Here is an 18,095-nt window from a genome sequence, read left to right as displayed (position 1 = left end):
ACTAGAAACAGAACTCCCATATGACCTAGCTGTACCACTCAGGCACATACATACCTTATGATAAGTCAATAGACCACAGAGATGTGCTCGTCCATGTTTATTGCTGCATTATCCACAAGAGCTAAGAAACAGAATCAGCCTAGGTGTCTATTAGCAAATGTGTAAAGAAAATATGGTGCATATACATAATGGAATTTTAATTAGATATAAAGAAAAATGAAATATGCAAGAAAATGGAGGCAACTGCAAATTATAATGTTAAGCAAGATAAGTCAAACTCAGAAAGATAAATATCACATTTAAAAAATTATTTATTATGTATACAGTGTTCTGCCTGCATGTATGCCTGCTTGCCAGAAGAGGGCACCAGATCTCATTACAGATGGTTGTGAGCCACCATGTGGTTGCTGGGAATTGAAATCTGCACCTCTGGAGGATCAGCCAGTGCTTTTAACCTTTGAGCTGTTTCCCCAGCTCCCATAAATATCACACCTTTTATATAAGGTGTGTGTGTTGTTGTTGTTGTTGTTGTTGGTGGTGGTGGTGGTGGTGTGTGTGTAGGTCATAGACATAGAAAGGGGACCATAAGAGGAGAGGAAGAGATTTTAATGGAGAGGAAAAAGCAGAGCAACGGAATACATGCAGCATGAAAGAAGGATGGGGGTGTGGAGAGGAGGAAGGCAACAGGGGAAAGGAATGAATAAGAATAAAGTATGATGGCAGATACATTGTTTTAATGTTTTTTTTTTTTTTTTTTTTCAAATAGTGTTTCTCTGTGTAGCCCTGGCTGTCCCAGAACTTGCTGTGTAGGCCAGGCTAGCTGCAAACTCATAGAGATCTGCCTGCCTCTGCCTCTGAGTGGTGGGATTAACGATATGTGCCACCATGCCTGGCCTGGAGGATACATATGAATGAAGATGTGGTCCTTCCAGCATGATGGCACGTCAGTGTCAGGAAGACAAGGGCGCTTGTTGGACGCGCCATCTGCTGAGTCAGAAGCTCTGACAGAGACACTTAGAGCTGACTCACCCTAAAGTCTGAGTGCCTCTCCTTTGTAAATCCTTTCATACAGCCCCAGACTCTGCTGTCACCCTTGTGAAATGCCAAAACCAGACAAATGTGTGGTAAGCAGTGTGTCTGTAAGGGCAGTTACTCCGGAAGCAGAATCAGACTTCTTGGTGGTGGCTGCTTTTTCTGCGACACCACACTTTGTGGTGGTCCTTAGAAATAAAGGTAGCACGGCCTGGCAAGATAGACTGGTGGTAAAGGTGCATGCCACCAAACATGACAACCTGAGTTCTACCCCAAGAACCACATGGCAGAGGGGAGAACTGACGATTGCAAGTAATCTTACACCTGTATGTGTGCACCAGGACACACTGTTGTTCACACACACACACACACACACACACACACACACACACACACTGCACACACACATTTTTTAAAAATAAAATGTAATGTAAATTTAATCTATGTATTTTCCACATCCTGTACCTTGATTCCATTCATTCCTCCTCCCTTCCCATCCACCCTCCACCCCTGCACCCCACCACCAAATAAAACAAAATTCAAGAGAAAAAAAAAGAGAAAAAATTTTAAAAAGGGAAGGAATTAAAAATCCCATCATGGAAGCTGCAGTGAGGCCCAACAAGTCACGCTGTGTACCCCTTTGTCCACACATCTCTACTTGCAAGGAGTGTTCATTCCGAGAAGTTACTGGTCTGGTTCGAGGCCCCTGACCTCCACCATGTGTTCCAGTGCTGGCCCCACTACACTCTTCCTGAACACTCTGCTGGCGCCCTGATACACACACGCTCTTAAAGTGTAAGAAAAAATTCAGGCGATACAAAAGTAGGATGGAGCCAGATAGAAGAGGAGACAAGGGGGAAGAAGGGGGGCCGGGTGGGAGGAAAATCAATTACGACACACAAGGTTTGAAAACGCTATTATGGGGCTGGAGAGATTTCTCAGTGGTTAAAAGCATGTGCTGCTTACACAGCAGAGCCAAGCTTGGTCCCGGTACCCACATCAGGAGGCTAGCAACTGCCTGTACCTCTCTCTAGCTAGCTCCAGGGGATCACTTACACACACAGAGGAAACAAACAAACAAATAAATAAATTTTGAGAAAAAATGAAGCATAAGATGAATCACTAAATGGTCTTACTAATAAAAAACCCAGAGCCAGATATTGGGGTAAAAGCTGAAAGATCAGAGAGACAAAGGAGCAAGCCGCACCACCTCACCTTGCCAACTCCTCAGCTGACCTTGTTTCCTCAGACTGAAAGTTTCTGAGTCCTCACTGGAATGTATCTCAGCTGAACTGCTGCTAAAAATTCTCTAGTTCCTGGTCCTCATGCCTTATATACCTTTCTGCTTCCTGCCATCACTTTCTGGGATTAAAGGCATGTGTCTTTCCCAAGCAAGACTTGAGATTTCAAGTGCTGGGATTAAAGGTGTGTGTCACCACTATCTGTCCTCTATATTTAATCTATTGGCTGTTCTGTTCTCTGACCCCAGACAAGTTTTATTAGTGTACACAATATATTGGGGGGACACAATATAATCACCACAATGAAGTGTCATTATGATACTTAATTCTTTGTATGCTAATTTAAACACTTAAATTTTAAAAATACAAGTTGCAAGCTGGGGATAAAGCTCCATAGATAGAATGCTTGTCTAGCGTACTGAAAGCCAGCACTACATAAACCTGCTGTGGTGGTGGTACACACCTATAATGCCCGAGTTCAGGAGGTAGAGGCAGGAGGATCAGAAATCCAGAGTCATCCAGGACTACATAGCTAGTTGGAAATCAGCTGTCTCTAATAAATCAATATATGGGGATAGAGGGATGTCTTAGTCACTTAAATACTTGCTGTATGAGCATGAGGACCCTCCCTAACCCTAACCCTGAGTCCAAATCCTTCACATCCATGTAACGAGCTTAGCATGCTGGCATTCAACCACAGTCCTGGGGCTGCAGAGTAAAGACAGGGAGACTGGCTGTCAGCCTGGCAAAATCAGTGAGAGATGTGCCTCAGAAATAAGGTGGAGAATCAGTGTCAACAAAAATAAAGTGGAGGACCGGTGTCAACCTCTGGCCGACACATGCTTGTACACACATGCAGATGCAACTGCATGAACTCATGTACTTAACCACAGGAACACACATATGCCTCTCTCTCTCTCTCTCTCTCTCTCTCTCTCTCTCTCTCTCTCTCTCTCACACACACACACACACACACACACACACACACACACACAGTAGATAAGTAAATAAATCTGAGTTGCACGGTGAGCTTGCTTTTCCATTGAGCACTGAGGTGAGGGCAGTTGCCGGTGGGGTTTTGAAGTGTAGGTGGGGTCTGATTAATTCCCAGTCTTTGGCTTTCATCATATTGGTACCGTGTGAAAATAGAATGGCACATGTATCCAGAATAAATCAGGTATGGCAAAACACTTCCTCAACAGATTTGGAGTTGTGTGGCTGGGGACCTGGGACACTGGTGACAGAGGAGTGTGGACACATGTTCACATTGTACTTCGCTGCTCCTGTGTCTGAAGTAGCTCAAGACAGCTCTGAGGAGGCAACTGAACTGAGATACTCATTGAGGAGCCTCCTATTGCAAAGATCGTATTCACTCTTGACTCTCAGCAGAATCCAGAACAAACGCAGGTGCAGAAGATGTCTACCATTTAGTTCCTTCATCTGTTAAGTGAAAATAATGCGATTTCCACAGTGACCAATCCACAGGCTAATCACAAGCTAAGAGCCTCCGGGGAAAGACTTTTCTCTATTAAAATTTGCAGTCAGAGCTGGCGGGGAGGCTCAGCAGGTCAAGACGTTGGTTGCCAAGCCTGACAATTCAAATTCAATCCCCAGGCCCCTCATGGTGGAAGGAGAGAGCCAATCCCACAAGTTGTCCTCCCACCTTCACAAGCAATCTATGGCATGTGCATATGTAAATAAATAAATAGAAATAAAGTTTTAAAGTGAAAAACAAGAATTTAGTTTCATTTGTCCTCTGACCTTCACAGGAATGCTTTGACAGATCCATATGTAAACAAATAAATAGATATAAAAATTTAAAAGTGAAAAACAAAAATTTAGCTTCATTTATCTTTGTGATTCAGATGCCATATATGTCCAAACTTCAGAGAAGGATGAACAAGAATATTGAAAAGCCAGCTACAGTTGTGCCATGTGGAGAAAACCACTTAAGTCAAGGTGTGGGTGAATTTCCCTGTGATCTGAAACTATAATGAAAACAGCATGGAATCAAAAGCACAGTTTGTTAGAGGAGGCTTACATGCACCCATGTCTACTGTGTCCCTGAAGATACATTACCTCAGTTAATGCTGAACAACACTGTGGCACATGGGCTTCAACCTTGACTACATACCAGAGCCACCAGGAACATCATTCTGTTGGTTAGTTTGAGACAGTATCTCATTATGCAGCCTTGATTGGCGTAGAACTCGTGACATAGACCAGACTTGCCTTGAACTCAGAGATTCACCTGCCTCTGCCTCCTGAATACTGAGATTAAAGGCATGCATCTTTAGAGTTCATATTTAAAGATTTAATTTAGAAGCTGGAGGTCTGTGCCTCCAGACTAATTATGTCACAATCCATGCAGCAATGACTAAGACATCAGTGTTGTCCAGATAAGGACAAGACACAGTTAAAGCTAAACATTTGCTGAGGTAGACTGCTGATTCATGTGCTCTCTCCCTCTCTGACCTACATATCCCACCCTAACCCCAGTGTCTGTGAACTCCAGCCCCTCCTGCCTCCACCTTCACAGTACTGGGATTACAGGCATGCTCTACCACTTGGGCGTATCAGGTATTAGGGACAGAACTCAATGCTTTATATATAGCAGGCAAGACTATTAACTGAGCTAGATCTGCAGCCCAGGCCAGTGGCTCTCAAGCATTGGTGTTTACAACTATCCATTATTACCTCTAGCTGCCAATGCTATTGTGGAAACCTAGATGGCTGAGAGCTCCACACACACCACCACCTCATCCCCCACCCCCCAACCTCCCCAACCCCTGCCACACACACACACTTAGTAGTCTGTGGTAGGGCCTGAGAAACTGCATTTCCATCAAGTACCTGTGTTGGTTTAGGAAACTTGAAGAATCCTTGTTTGACCAAGGTAAAAACCTAAGACATAGAGAGCCAGAGTATGAACCTGTGACTGCACAGTATCTAAACTTTTCTCACTTTTCCATTTCCCGGAGTCAATCAGCGCCACTAGGCTAATGCCCATCCATTTAAAATAAGTTGTAACCATGGTAACAGGGAGTTTCTCAACACTCTAGTCTCTCAACACTTTCAAATGGTGATTAAAGAAAAGGCTCCTGGTTTCACCTTTGCCACAAAATAATAATCAGAAATGCAGATTGATATTTTGCCTGGTTCAACCCGCTATTCATAAGTAACTAGCATTGGCAGCTAGAGGTAAAAATTATCCATCAAAATTCTTCTCAAGCTGGGGGGTGCAGCTCAGTTCTAGCACGCACAAAGCCCTGGGTTCCATTCCCATGACTGAATGAAACCACGTGTGGTAGCACACACCTGTGATTCCAGCACTAGGTAGGTGGAGGCAGGAGCATCAGGATCAGTTCAATATTAGTCTCAGCTACAAGGTGAGTTTGAAGCTAGTTTGGGCTACATGAGACCTGGTTTCAGAACAAAACAAAACAACAACAAAAATCACTGAGATTTGCTGAGGGAAAAACTTTCTTTGGGTTTGACTTATCACTGGGATTTCATAGCTATGGGGGAGAAGTTGAAGACCTGGAGTTTGAGGTCCGACGTCCTGCCTTCTGTCTTTCCCTATCTGTCGCCTGGTTAGTGCATCTCACGGGTTTCCTGAGATGTGGCGAGGTAGAGGCTGGCCTCAGTCACAGCTGTTGTCAAATACATGATGACTCACTTTCAAATCTTTGTCTCCCATTGTGTTATGACACTGTGTGAAGATACATTGACCTACATATCCAGAATTAATCAGGTAGCACAGGTACTTTATTGCTGGATTTGGAAGTCACATGGGATCTAGGCAATGCATGTCTTCATTCTTTACATTTTTTCTCTCCTGGGTCCAGGCCTGTTACAGGCAGGGATCTGAGTTGAGAGGCCGCCTGCCAAACTTTCTAGGGCCTTGTGTCCCAGGAGAAAGAATTACACCAGGGATGCAGGATTTGAAACAGAGATAGGGACAGAGACAGACAGACAGACAGGTAGATAAGAGCTGGAAAGAGATAGAGAGGTGGCTCAGCAGTTAAGAGAATGTACTGCTCTTGCAGAGGACCTGAGTTTAGTTCCCAGCAGCCACACTGGGTTGCTCACAACAACCTGTTAACTCCAGTTCCAGGAGATCCAACACCCTGCATGGACACCCGCACACACATGGTACATACACAAACAAGCAGGCAAGCATACATACACATAAATTAAAAAACTCTAAACAAAAGCCAATAAATATAGACAATTTCCCTTTATTTATAAAGAAAACTGGTCCAGTGGAAGGGAGTGGGCTAGTGAGCTAAGAGAAGACTCTAACTCAAAAATCCATCAAGTTTCACAACACTTTTCCGGGTTGTTTGCACAGCACCTGCTTCTTTTAAATCTATATGTTGTGGGCTTTTCTTGCACACGTACATGTTCTGTTTGTGGCATGTGGCAGGTGGGGAACTGTTTAGTCTTCAGCTGACTGGCTTCTTATGACTCTCCTGCCACAGGCCGTGTGAAGGAGGAAGTGGAGAATAAATGAAACTTAGAGGTTTAGCAGGACAGTGGAGGAGGTATGTGGCCATTCATCTTAGTCTTTGGAGCCACACTGAGTCGAGTGGAGTGGATGAATCATCTCACCTTTCAGAGTTCCTTTCCTCGTATGTAAATGCGTAGATGGTGCTTTCCTTTTTAGAGTCTCTATGAGGACCTTTGAATGGCCCTCATCCATGTGGGAGCTTGGCACTATATTAGATACGTGAATCAATGCTCAATTGATTAATAATTTAATCATCATCCTCATTACTAGAGACAAATCAAGGCTAGGGAAATGAGTAGAGGTTTTCGGTTTCAGTGCCATACTTAAATACATCTTTATTATAAATATTCGATTTTGGGTAGGGTGATGACTTGTGTGATCTACAATAGCTCCCTTTATGTGGGGCTAGGGAATTGAACCTGGGGCCTCATACCTCCTTACCTCAGTTGGTAGGTATGAACTCTACCAGTTGAGTCCAACTTGAGCTTATAAGAACCAGGCTAGGAACCTATGGTGGTTTAAGAAAATGACCCCATGGGCTCTTAGGGACTGGTGGTATTAGGAGGTGTGGCCTTGTTGGAGGAAGTGTGCCACTTCAGATGCTCAAGCCAGGCCCAGAATGGCATTCTCTTCCTACTGCCCGAGGATCCAGATGTAGAAATCTCAGCTGCCTCTCCAGCACCATGTCTAACTGCACACCACCTTGCTTCCTGCCATGATAATAATGGGCTAAACCTCTGAACCTGTAAGCCAGCCCCAATTAAATGTTTTCCTTTATAAGAGTTGCTGTGGTCATGGTGTCTTTTCACAGCAATAGAACCCTGACTAAGACAGAACCCAAAGAGCAGGCTTATTCTGATTGTCAGATACCAGCTCTGTGACTGTGGACAAGCCACTTGACCTTTCTGGCTGTGATTACCTCATTATAAATAAGAATCATATAATTCCTCATTTGCAGGGCTGGGATGTAGCTCAGTTGGTAGAGTATCTGCCTAGCGCACAAGAAACAAGGCTTCAATTGCTAGCCTCAGGTAAACTGAATGTGGTGGCGTGACAAATGCTTGTAGTACTGCACTTGGCAGGCAAAGGCAAGAGGATCAGAAGTTCAAGACCATCCTCGGCTCTATAGTGAGTTTGAGACTACAATGTGAATCTTGTTTAAAAAAAATTCTTAATTTGCTTAGTTAATACAATTTTCAGGAGTATTAAGCAAGACAATCTAAGCCCCTTTGTTTACTATAAAACACACAGTGATGGATATAATCATTTTATACCATTTTTTTATTGTGACCTAAAAATGGGAAATTTTTATTTTCCACCTTTTAGGTTTTTTTTTTTTTTCTCTCGAGACAGGGTTTCTCTGTGTAGCTTTGCACCTTTCCTGGAACTCGCTTTGGAGACCAGGCTGGCCTCGAACTCACAGAGATCTGCCTGCCTCTGCCTCCCGAGTGCTGGGATTAAAGGCATGTGCCACCACCGCCCGGCGGGTTTTTTTTTTTTTTGTTAGTATACATTAGTTATACACAGTAATGTATTTCTGTTTAAATGTTTACACTTATTTATTTATGTGTATGTACATATATGCATGTGTGCATGTTTGAGCTCATGTATAAACCGACACACGCATGAGTGCATTTGTGTATAGATCAGAGGACCACCAGGTAGATCCTGGGGATTGAGGCTGGCAGGCTTGTATGGTACCTCTATCCCCTGAGCCATTTTACCGATGTTTGCCTTCCTGATGATAACCATTCTGACTGGGTGGGATGGAATCTCAGTGTAGCTTTGATTTGTGTTTCCATGGTGACTAAAGATGTTGGACACAAGCCGGGCGGTGGTGGCGCACGCCTTTAATCCCAGCACTCGGGAGGCAGAGCCAGGCGGATCTCTGTGAGTTCGAGGCCAGCCTGGGCTACCAAGTGAGTCCCAGGAAAGGCACAAAGCTACACAGAGAATCCCTGTCTCGAAAAACCAAAAAAAAAAAAAAAAAAAAAAAAAAAAAAAAAAAAAAAAAAAAAAAAAAGATGTTGGACACTTTTTGTGTGTATTGGCTATTCATGTGGTTTCTTTTGAAGTATCCGTTCACCCATTTATTGGTTGCTCTTTTGTTTAACTTTTGAGTTCTTTATATATTCTAGACATTAACCCCCTATCAAATAGCTGGCAGAGATTCTCTCCCATTCCACAGGCTGTCTTTACACTCTGCTTATTTGCTGTGCAGAAGCCTTTATGAGATCCCATTTATGTGTTCTTGCTATGGTGGTTTGCAACTGTTAGAAGACATTGTGACAAGTGCTGTTGAGGCTTCTTTTGGGGGAGTTTTTCTATGTTTCAGCTGCCGCTTTCCAAATAACCAACACAGAGGCTTAATATTAACTGTAAATGCTCAGCCAATAGCTCGGGCTTGTTACTAACCAGCTTTACAACTTAACCCATTTCTATTCATCTGTGTGCTGCCCCCAAGGCTTGTAGCTTTTACCTCTATCCCATTTTGTGTGTCTGGTTGGCTGGCAACCCCTCTGACTCTGCCCTTCTTCCTCCCAGTATTCTAGTCTGGTCTCCCCACCTATACTTCCTGCCTGGCTATCGGCCAATCAGCTTTTTATTAAACCAATGCGAGTGACACATCTTTACAGTGTTCAAGAAGATTATTCCACAGCAGGCTTCTAATGGACATTAAGGACCAGGCTGTACCTTAGAGAGTTGGCTGTGTAGTTGAGGCCATGATCTGTTCTCATAGCTACAGCAACACCCCACACAAGACCTTCTGGAAAGAGTTTTGAAGTCTGCACATCATAGTGGGTTTGGGTAGTCTATGTGCTTTCTGGAAAGGATGTGGATCTAGACTGTGAAGGTTAGAGAAGCTGATTGTGTAGAAGTGTGTGCACCTGAACTTTGGAGAAAAGTGTGTGGTGGAGACTGGAGCTAGTGGTTTTGAGGCTAGGAGACTGTGTTGGAGGAAAGGAAGTCGAGCCTGCCTGAAATCTAAACCAATTCATGTGATTTCCAGATGCATCAAACATCTACTCTGGAGGCTCTTAATGACAATTCACTCAGACTTCTAATGAAGAAAAAATAATTAGGAGGCTATTAATGACAAATCATTTCAATGGTAATTATGAATTGATTAGCAATTAATAGTACTAGGCTCAGGGTTGAGGCTTTCAATAACTTCCTGTATTACTTCATTTGCTTTTCTCAATAGCTATATGAAGGAAAGATTTTCATTCCCTCCTATGGAAGGGAGACAGAGCCTTGTTCTGCCCATGTGGCTGGTCAGCACCAGAAAGTCAAATCTATATTTATCTGGCCTCTAGTCTACCCCCTCACCATTACTGTGTAACTCTTTGCTTGTTTAAAAAGTCTCTTCCTTCCTCCTTTCTTTCCTCCCACTTTCCCTCCTACCCTCCCTCCCTCCCTCCCTCCTACCCTCCCTTCCTCCCTTACTTTCTTCCTCCCTCTCTTCCTTCTTCTCTTCCTTTCTTTTGAGATAAGGTTTCATGTAGTTCAGACCGGCCTTAAGCTTGCTAAGTAGCTGAGGCTGACCTTGAACTTCTGACCCTCCTGCCTCCATCTCTGAAGTACTGAGGTTACAGGTGTGATGTCTGCAGTGAGGGATATGAATCATGGTTTTGTGCATGCATTCTACTCACTTCTCTACACTCTGTACCCCAGTCCCACATTTTCTGTATTTTATTTCTGTCTCATAGGTTGTGTTAGAGGTCATTTCAGATAATTGCTAAGTATCAGTTAAACTATCATCTCCTTCCTAAAGTTTTTCTTACATCCCCAGCAGGAATCTCCCCATTTTATGGTCAGTGTCTTAGTTACTTTGTTCCAACAATATCTTCTCCCTAGGAATTGGTTCTGGGCATGTTTGCTGATAATTACACTCCAGGACCCAAACAGCAGTTCTGAAAACCCATAACCACTGAGGGAAAGCACACATACAAAACACACATAGCTCCTTGGGTTCTATTTCTATCAGGTGATGAAATAAGAACAAGGAAAGCCAGGTTGGTGAGGGGCTCAGAATTTTTGTAAGATGTCAAGATGAGGGAGGAGGCAGGTGAGAACAAACCCAGTGTAGAGCACCTTCAATCTCCTTGCCCTTTAAACAGATAACAGGAGAGCTGGAAGGGTAAAGGGTCAGTGGCTCCTCCGAGGCCATTGTCCGCTCCTGCTCTGGGGAGTTTGGAGGTGAGTCCCATTAATGTTAATGGAAGTTACATGTGTAATTCCCCTTTTTCATGCCGGGGAGAATAGAGCTTTACACTACTCGGGTAATTATGGTACTGGCACTGTTTTGTTTTGTCTTTTTCTCGCCCCCCTCCTCTCCCCCCAGTTAACTTTTTCACCTGCTTTTCCTGCCTTGGACTCTCGAAAAAAGGAAAATTGCCAATATCTGCGGCTAAAGAAAGGTAACTAGATCTTCTTGGTGGGGGAGAAGAAAGCTAGAGAACACCAGGGCAGGAAGTCCGGGTGCTCCCTGCTAATTTTCAGATCCCAGGAAGCAGGCGAGGAGCGGATTTGCTAACAATGCTGGGCTTTTCACCCAGGCCCATTTCCTCAGGTATTTGAAGTGAGAGGAAAACAAATCCCAGAATCTGTGCTGAATTACGTGTAGCAGGGAAGGTTTAGGCAGCATCGCCTCACCGCTTGTAGAACTAAAGCCTGGGCTCTGCTGAGAGAAATGATACCCGAGAGGTGATTTATAGCAGGGAAAGGATATTGAACTAAGGTTCTGTTAGCAGAGTAAGTACTTGGACCCTGTCATACCAGGAGCACCAATTATAGCATGCAATAGTTCACCTTTGCATTCAGGTCTCGTGTGCATGTGCGTGTGTGTCTGCGTGTGCTTGCGTGTGTGTGTGTGTGTGTGTGTGTGTGTGTGTGTGTGTGTGTGTGTGTGTCTCCATATGCAAGGGTGTGTGTAGAGCAGAGGACAACCTTCATGTAGTTCATAAAGATAGGTCTGGACCTTGCTGAGTAGGCTGGCTGGCCAGTGAATCCCAGGGATCCTTCTGTCTCCATTTTTCCAGCACCGGAATTATAAGTGCAAAGGACCATGGCTGGCTTTTATAAGATGGGTTCTGGGGACCCAAATCAGGTCCTTATGCTTTCAATATAAACACCTCCCTGACCGAGCCTTCTATCTAGACCGAGAGACAATTTTTAAAAGGGAGAAAAGCTCTGTGGCTTTGTTTCCATTACGTTAAAAATAGTCTAGCTTTTTGTTTTTGTTTTTGAAATTGAGAGTGGAGGAGAGTGTCCTTTGGCAAATGAGCATCTTCAGGTTGTGGTGACCACTAAATGTCACACTGGAAGGGAGGGCCTTATGGTTGCTGAGTTCCCTGTTCAGGGTGGAGGAGCTTGTATTTACTGCTTAGTTCAGAGTCTGGATGAGGCTGAGGGATTGCAGCCCTGTCTTCAAGCCCCTCTGCCCTGGAAAGTTGTGCTCCCTATTAGGAACAAACCCCTGTCTCCCTCTGGATTTCCTTTGTCCCAGGAGCCTTGTTCTGCCTGTCGCCCACTGAGCCCCAGTCTGAACAAATGGCCCATCTTCCTCTTTCATTTGAGAGTTTCATCATTCATTTCTCAGCATTAAGAACCAAGGCATTAGGTTTTAAAACATGCTTTTAAGCCGTGCACTCAGGAGGTGGAGACAGGAGTTTTCTATGAGTTTCAGGCCCAGCCAGGTCTACATAGTGACACCCGGTCACAAAAACAAAACCACAGCACAGAGACATTTAATTGGCCGGCTCCTCCCATCCTCAGGATTGCCGCTAGGGTCGTGCATTCTCCAGCTGTCCTCTGTCCCTTGGATGCTGAACCATATTTCTGCAACTAAATTCATTTCCAGAGCCTGATGACAGAAGATCTTTAGTGTAACACCTAGTCTTTTAGTAGCCACAGCCAGATGACTGCTCTGAAGTTGCCTCATTCCGATGAAGGAATCGTAGATGGAGACTAAGGCATGGTGATATGTAAGCTGCCTTCTCCAAACAGACCAAAGAAGCACGAAGAATACCAACAGAGATTTAGGAGACCTGTATTTTAGTCTTTTCTCAGCCATGGCGTCTCCTTATTCCAACTCCTTCTCCTTTACACATCTTACTATCACATAACAGCCAAAGAGGTCTTCACATATAAACTGGATTGTGTAACTTAAAATCCTTCACTGATTTCACAACCTACTTAGTCCTTAGTCTAAAATCCAGATTTTTTTACTGAGGTCTAAAGGCCCTCCAGGATATAGTGACATTGTGCTTCCATCACATTCATTTTCTTCTTTTTTAATCAAAACCCTTTTCTGTGTTACTCACCACCATGCTCTGATCAGTTGTGGGGGTTTGGTTCCTAACATGAAGTCTTAGGAAGTGGTCTGGCCTTAAGGGGTGGAGGCCAGGGAGAGATCACCTTGCCTGTGGTTTCCTGTCTCTCTCTGTAACCACGCCTCTGGCATCACTGTGCACTAGAGCCGAGCAGACACTACCACTTTCCCCTTGAACCTCAAATGCTTGGATCTGTACTTTCTGCCTAGCTAACCCTGAATCTCTAGGTTTTAGTTAGAGCCCATTTCTGTGAAAAGCTCTTGAGGACAAACATGATCTAGCCCTTAGGCCAGTGTTTCCTTGCTGGTTTGTGTGTTTTATTTCTAACTGCTAGAGATGAAATCCAGAGGACTGAAGCCAGGGCCACAAGCATGTGAGGCTTCAGCCCTAGCCTATGGGTCAAGTTGTGTGCAGCCCTTTCTGGCTCTTTTCCCTGTGGTCTGTAAGGTCCAACTTCATGCAAGCTGGCCATGTGGGCCTTTTGCTAATGGTGTGGCACCTGGAGCTTAAAATATTGGAAATGTTTTGGTTTATTGATTCCAAAACCACTGTCAGAAAAGAACAATAAGCAAGAGAAACGTGTTTATTGGACGTCTATTTCAAGATTCACCATGTTTGTCTATTTCAATGACTTGATCGCCATTGTAGCAAGAAAGTAGCCATAAGGCAGACACAAAAGATGAATCCAAGAATGCAATAAAACTTTATTGATAAAAACAGAGGTAGGAGGAGAGGAGAGAGATGACTCCGCAGTTAAGAGCACTTGCTGCTCTTCCAGAAGACCAGAGTTCATGTTCCAGCAACTGGCATTGAGAAGCTCCCAACCACCTATTAACTTCAAATCCAGGGAACCCAACACCCTCTTTTCATCTCTGTAGGCACCTAAACACACACACACACACACACACACACACACACACACACACACACACACACCAAAAACCCAAGGGTGGGCTAGGTGGGTGGGCTAGGTGGGTGGGCTAGGTGGGTGGGCTAGGTGGGTGGGCTAGGTGGGTGGGCTAGGTGGGTGGGCTAGGTGGGTGGGCTAGGTGGGTGGGCTAGGTGGGTGGGCTAGGGTGCAGCTCAGCAGGAGACAAACACTTGCCTGGCCTGTGAGCGTTCGTCAGGCCTTAGATTCACCCCTGGTGTTATAGAGCTAAAATAACAACAGATATGGTAGTGGTCTGCTGGCCACCACACCCCCTGCATGGACCTATGTGTGCCAGGACTTTACATGTGCTTATTTTAGAACAACCTGTTGGATAAGAGAGATAAAGTAACTGTCAAAAGCCTCCCCCACTGTGTGTAAGGGACAGAGTTAGGTGTCTAATGTACACAGGAAATGGTCAATAAAGTTTAATTCAACAAACACTGATTGAACAGCTACTATAGATTATGGTTAAACATTTGAAAACATCAACACCTTTATACTTTACTTAATTTTTTTTAAGATTTAATTTTATTTTTTATTATGTATAGTGTGTGTATGCCTGTGTGAGTATATGTCCACACGTGTGCAGATGCCTGGGAGAAGCCAGAAGAGGGTGCCTGATGACTTGGAGCTGTATTCTCAAGCATATGTGAGTCATCTGTTGGGGATGCTGAGATGGGAACTCTGGTCCTCAGGATAGAGCAGTCAGCATTCTTAACCTCTGAGCCATCTCCAGCCTCTCGCTCACTTGTTTTTGATTATCTGGAATGATTTAAAAATAATTGTATGGTGAATGTGAATGTTGGAATCACACATGAATTTTTATCTCACAATTTAACAACGTTTTGAATCGGTGAATATATTTAAGTTCTGGTTTTAATAACCGAACATGCAAAACAAATGAAGTGGTGTAGTAGATGCCTAGCCTCCATCAAACAATTTTGAAATAGTTTTATATTGGAAGGATTCATATTGGGAGTAGACTTTGGTTTGCTCAGTGGTGATTATAGGTAGTAATCATTTTAAAAACGAACTGTTGGTTTGAAGACCTTCTTCATAATTTAGGTACCTTGAGGGCTGGAGAGACGGTGAAGTGGGTGAGAGCACTGGCTACTCCGTGTAACCCCTGCTTTGAGGGGCAAAGACAGGGAGCGCAGTGGCCAGCCAGACTAGTCAAAATGACAAGCTTCTGGTTCACTGAGAGACCCTGTCTCAAGGTGGTGAGGGTGAAGGGTGGTAAGAAAAAGACACTAGGGCTGGAGAGATGGCTCAGAGGTTAAGAGCACTGACTGCTCTTCCAGAGGTCCTGAGTTCAATTCCCAGCAACCACATGGTGGCTCACAACCATCTGTAATGAGATCTGGTGCCCTCTCCTGACCTGCAGTCATACATGCTATATACATAATAAATAAATAAATAAATATTAAAAAAGAATATAACTTATTAAAAAAAGAAAGAAAAAGAAAAAGACACTAGGCAGAATTCCTCATGTGTGCACCCATGTATTCATATGTGTGTCCCACGCACGTAATTTTTTTCCCTTAGAAAAGATAAAGGAATTTGAGTATGCTGTTGGTGCTAGAGACAGAACTCAGGATCCTGAGCACATTAGGTAAGAAGTCCATTGCTACCAGCTGAGCCCAGACCTGATGACCAGACCTGATAATTTTGATGCTGGATCTCCTCACATCCCAGGCATATCTCTCTTTTAAATTTTTTTCAGACAATATATTTTGATCATATTCTTTCTTCTCCCCAGATCCTCCCCACCTCTTATACCCACCCAATTTCATGGTTTTTTGCTCTCTCTCACTTTCTCAGAAAAACGAAAAATGAAAATCAAAACACACTAAAAAGAAAAAAAACTAGTAATACAAAACAAAAAAAAAAAACCAAACAAAAAATCCCCACAAAAATCCAAAACAACAAAACAAACAAATAACACCAAGAAAACAAAACAAAAAGCTCACACACAAGCCAGGTGGTAGTGGTGCACACCTTTAATCCCAAAACTCAAGAGGCAGAGGCAGGCGGATCTCTGTGAGTTTGAGGCCAGCCTGGTCTACAGAGCGAGATCCAGACAGGCAAGACTACACAGAGAATCCCTGTCTCATCCCCCACCCCAAAAGTGCACACATAAAAACTATGGAGTCTGTTTTGTGTTGGCCAGCTACTCCTAGGCATTGGGCTTACCTGGAGTGTGGTTGAGATACCCAGTCACACTCCATTTGAGAAAACGGATTTTCCTTTCCCAGCAGGTATCAATTGCAAATAGCTTCCTGGTTAGGGGTGGGACTTTGTGTCCACTTCTGCTTCTCAGTGCTGGGATTTTGTCTTGTTTGAATCTGTGCAGGCTTGTGTGTGCTGTCACAGTCTCTGTGAGTTCATGTGTGCATCCATCCTGCTGTGTCTGGGAGACACAGTTTCCCTGGAGTCCACCTCTTCCATGTAGAATCTAAAAGCACAACTGGACTAACTTCTGCTCCTAGAATCAGAGAAGCTTGCCATCCTCTCTCCAGTTTGAAGACTTTCAAGCCTTCTCACTAAAGCCCCACCCCCCTGACCTCATGTTGTCATCTAGTATGCTGGACTAATGAGGCTAAGAAAAGAGAAACTTCAGAACTCAGTGAGGAGGTTCAAAATGGGACCATGACTGAAAATTTGGCACTTGGTGCAACTTTAGCGTCTCTCGCCTTCACATCCTTCATTTCGCAGTGGATGAAAGGCTGGCTCCTTCCCCCAAGAAGTTGATCTGTGAACTCTGCCAAAACCTCGCAACCTCACGGTTGTCCATCATGCAATCCATTAGCATAATTTGCCACCCAAGGTGTGAATGAGTAATCTCTAAATTGGTGTGTAGGATAGTGCCCTGTGCAAGATGCTGTTCCCTGTAGCAGAGAGAGTTAAAAGTTGCTGTGTCACTGATTTCTTTTTACCTTTCTTTTAAGATGAACCTCTCATACAAGTTTAACCAAAGCCATTGAGTCAGATGCTGTTCTTCAACCAAATGAAGCCTCCAGCAGAGTCCTTGGGGGCTGGAAAGGAGAGCAATCTGATTTTCATAAGCATGTTGGTTTGTTCAACCAGGGTGGGGACAGACACTTCAATAAATCACAGAAATTAATTCACTTTTCAGACTTCAAAAAACTGGTTCATAAACCAAAGCAATAAAGGGGAGAAACAGAATCAGTCCCCTGTTGTCCCCATTTTGGGAATCTCTCCCCCTCTCTGTCTCTCTCTGTCTCTCTGTCTCTGTCTCTGTCTCTCTCTGTCTCTCTCTCTCTCTCTCTTGTGTGTGTGTGTGTGTGTGTGTGTGGTGTGGTGTGTGTGTGTGTATGTGTGTGTGTGTGTAGCTTAGCCTGGGTGTTTGTAGGGACTTACTTCACCCGCATTAAAGCTTTGTAAAATTTCTCTAGGGTCTCCATCATGATCTTCCTCTTTTTAATTCCTAAAATTAAAATGTGTTGGAATGCCTGCCTGCCTTTCACTCCCTCCTCAATGGACCCTTTAGTTTTTCACACCAAGGTGTCCTTCTTTAGGGTGCCAGGTCAGGCTACCAAAACAGCTTCTACAAGGGGATTAGCACCAATTAACATCTTTGTACACAAAAGCCCCTGGCAGCTGAACACGCAGGCTGGTGGCAGCTCGGGGGCTGCATTTTAAACAGGGGCCTTCTGTACTTGCTTGAGTAGGAAGAGGTGGAGAAAGTTTTTATTTATAATTGGAAATGCTGTTTTTGGATAAAGTCTGATGAAAAGCAAAGTAGAGCTCAGAAGTATCTACCAAATGCCAATTTCACCTTGGTCTCCATTGTCTGGGGTCCAGGAGGATGCTGACACAATGTAGCCTGTTCCTTGGCACACTGAGATGTGATGCAATGATGTTCTTCCCCTAACAATTTTGTTCTTATGTTTCTCTTGTTCTCTCTCTCTCTCTCTCTCTCTCTTTCTCTCTCTCTCTCTCTCTCTCTCTCTCTCTCTCTCTCTCTCTCTCTCTCTCTCTCTCTCTCTCTCTCCCCCTCCCTCCCTCCTTCCTTCCCTCCC

The sequence above is a fragment of the Peromyscus maniculatus genome, chromosome 1 (genome assembly GCF_049852395.1).
Source record: "Peromyscus maniculatus bairdii isolate BWxNUB_F1_BW_parent chromosome 1, HU_Pman_BW_mat_3.1, whole genome shotgun sequence".
Classification (NCBI taxonomy): Eukaryota; Metazoa; Chordata; class Mammalia; order Rodentia; family Cricetidae; genus Peromyscus; species Peromyscus maniculatus.
Note: the sequence above shows the minus strand (reverse complement) of the source record.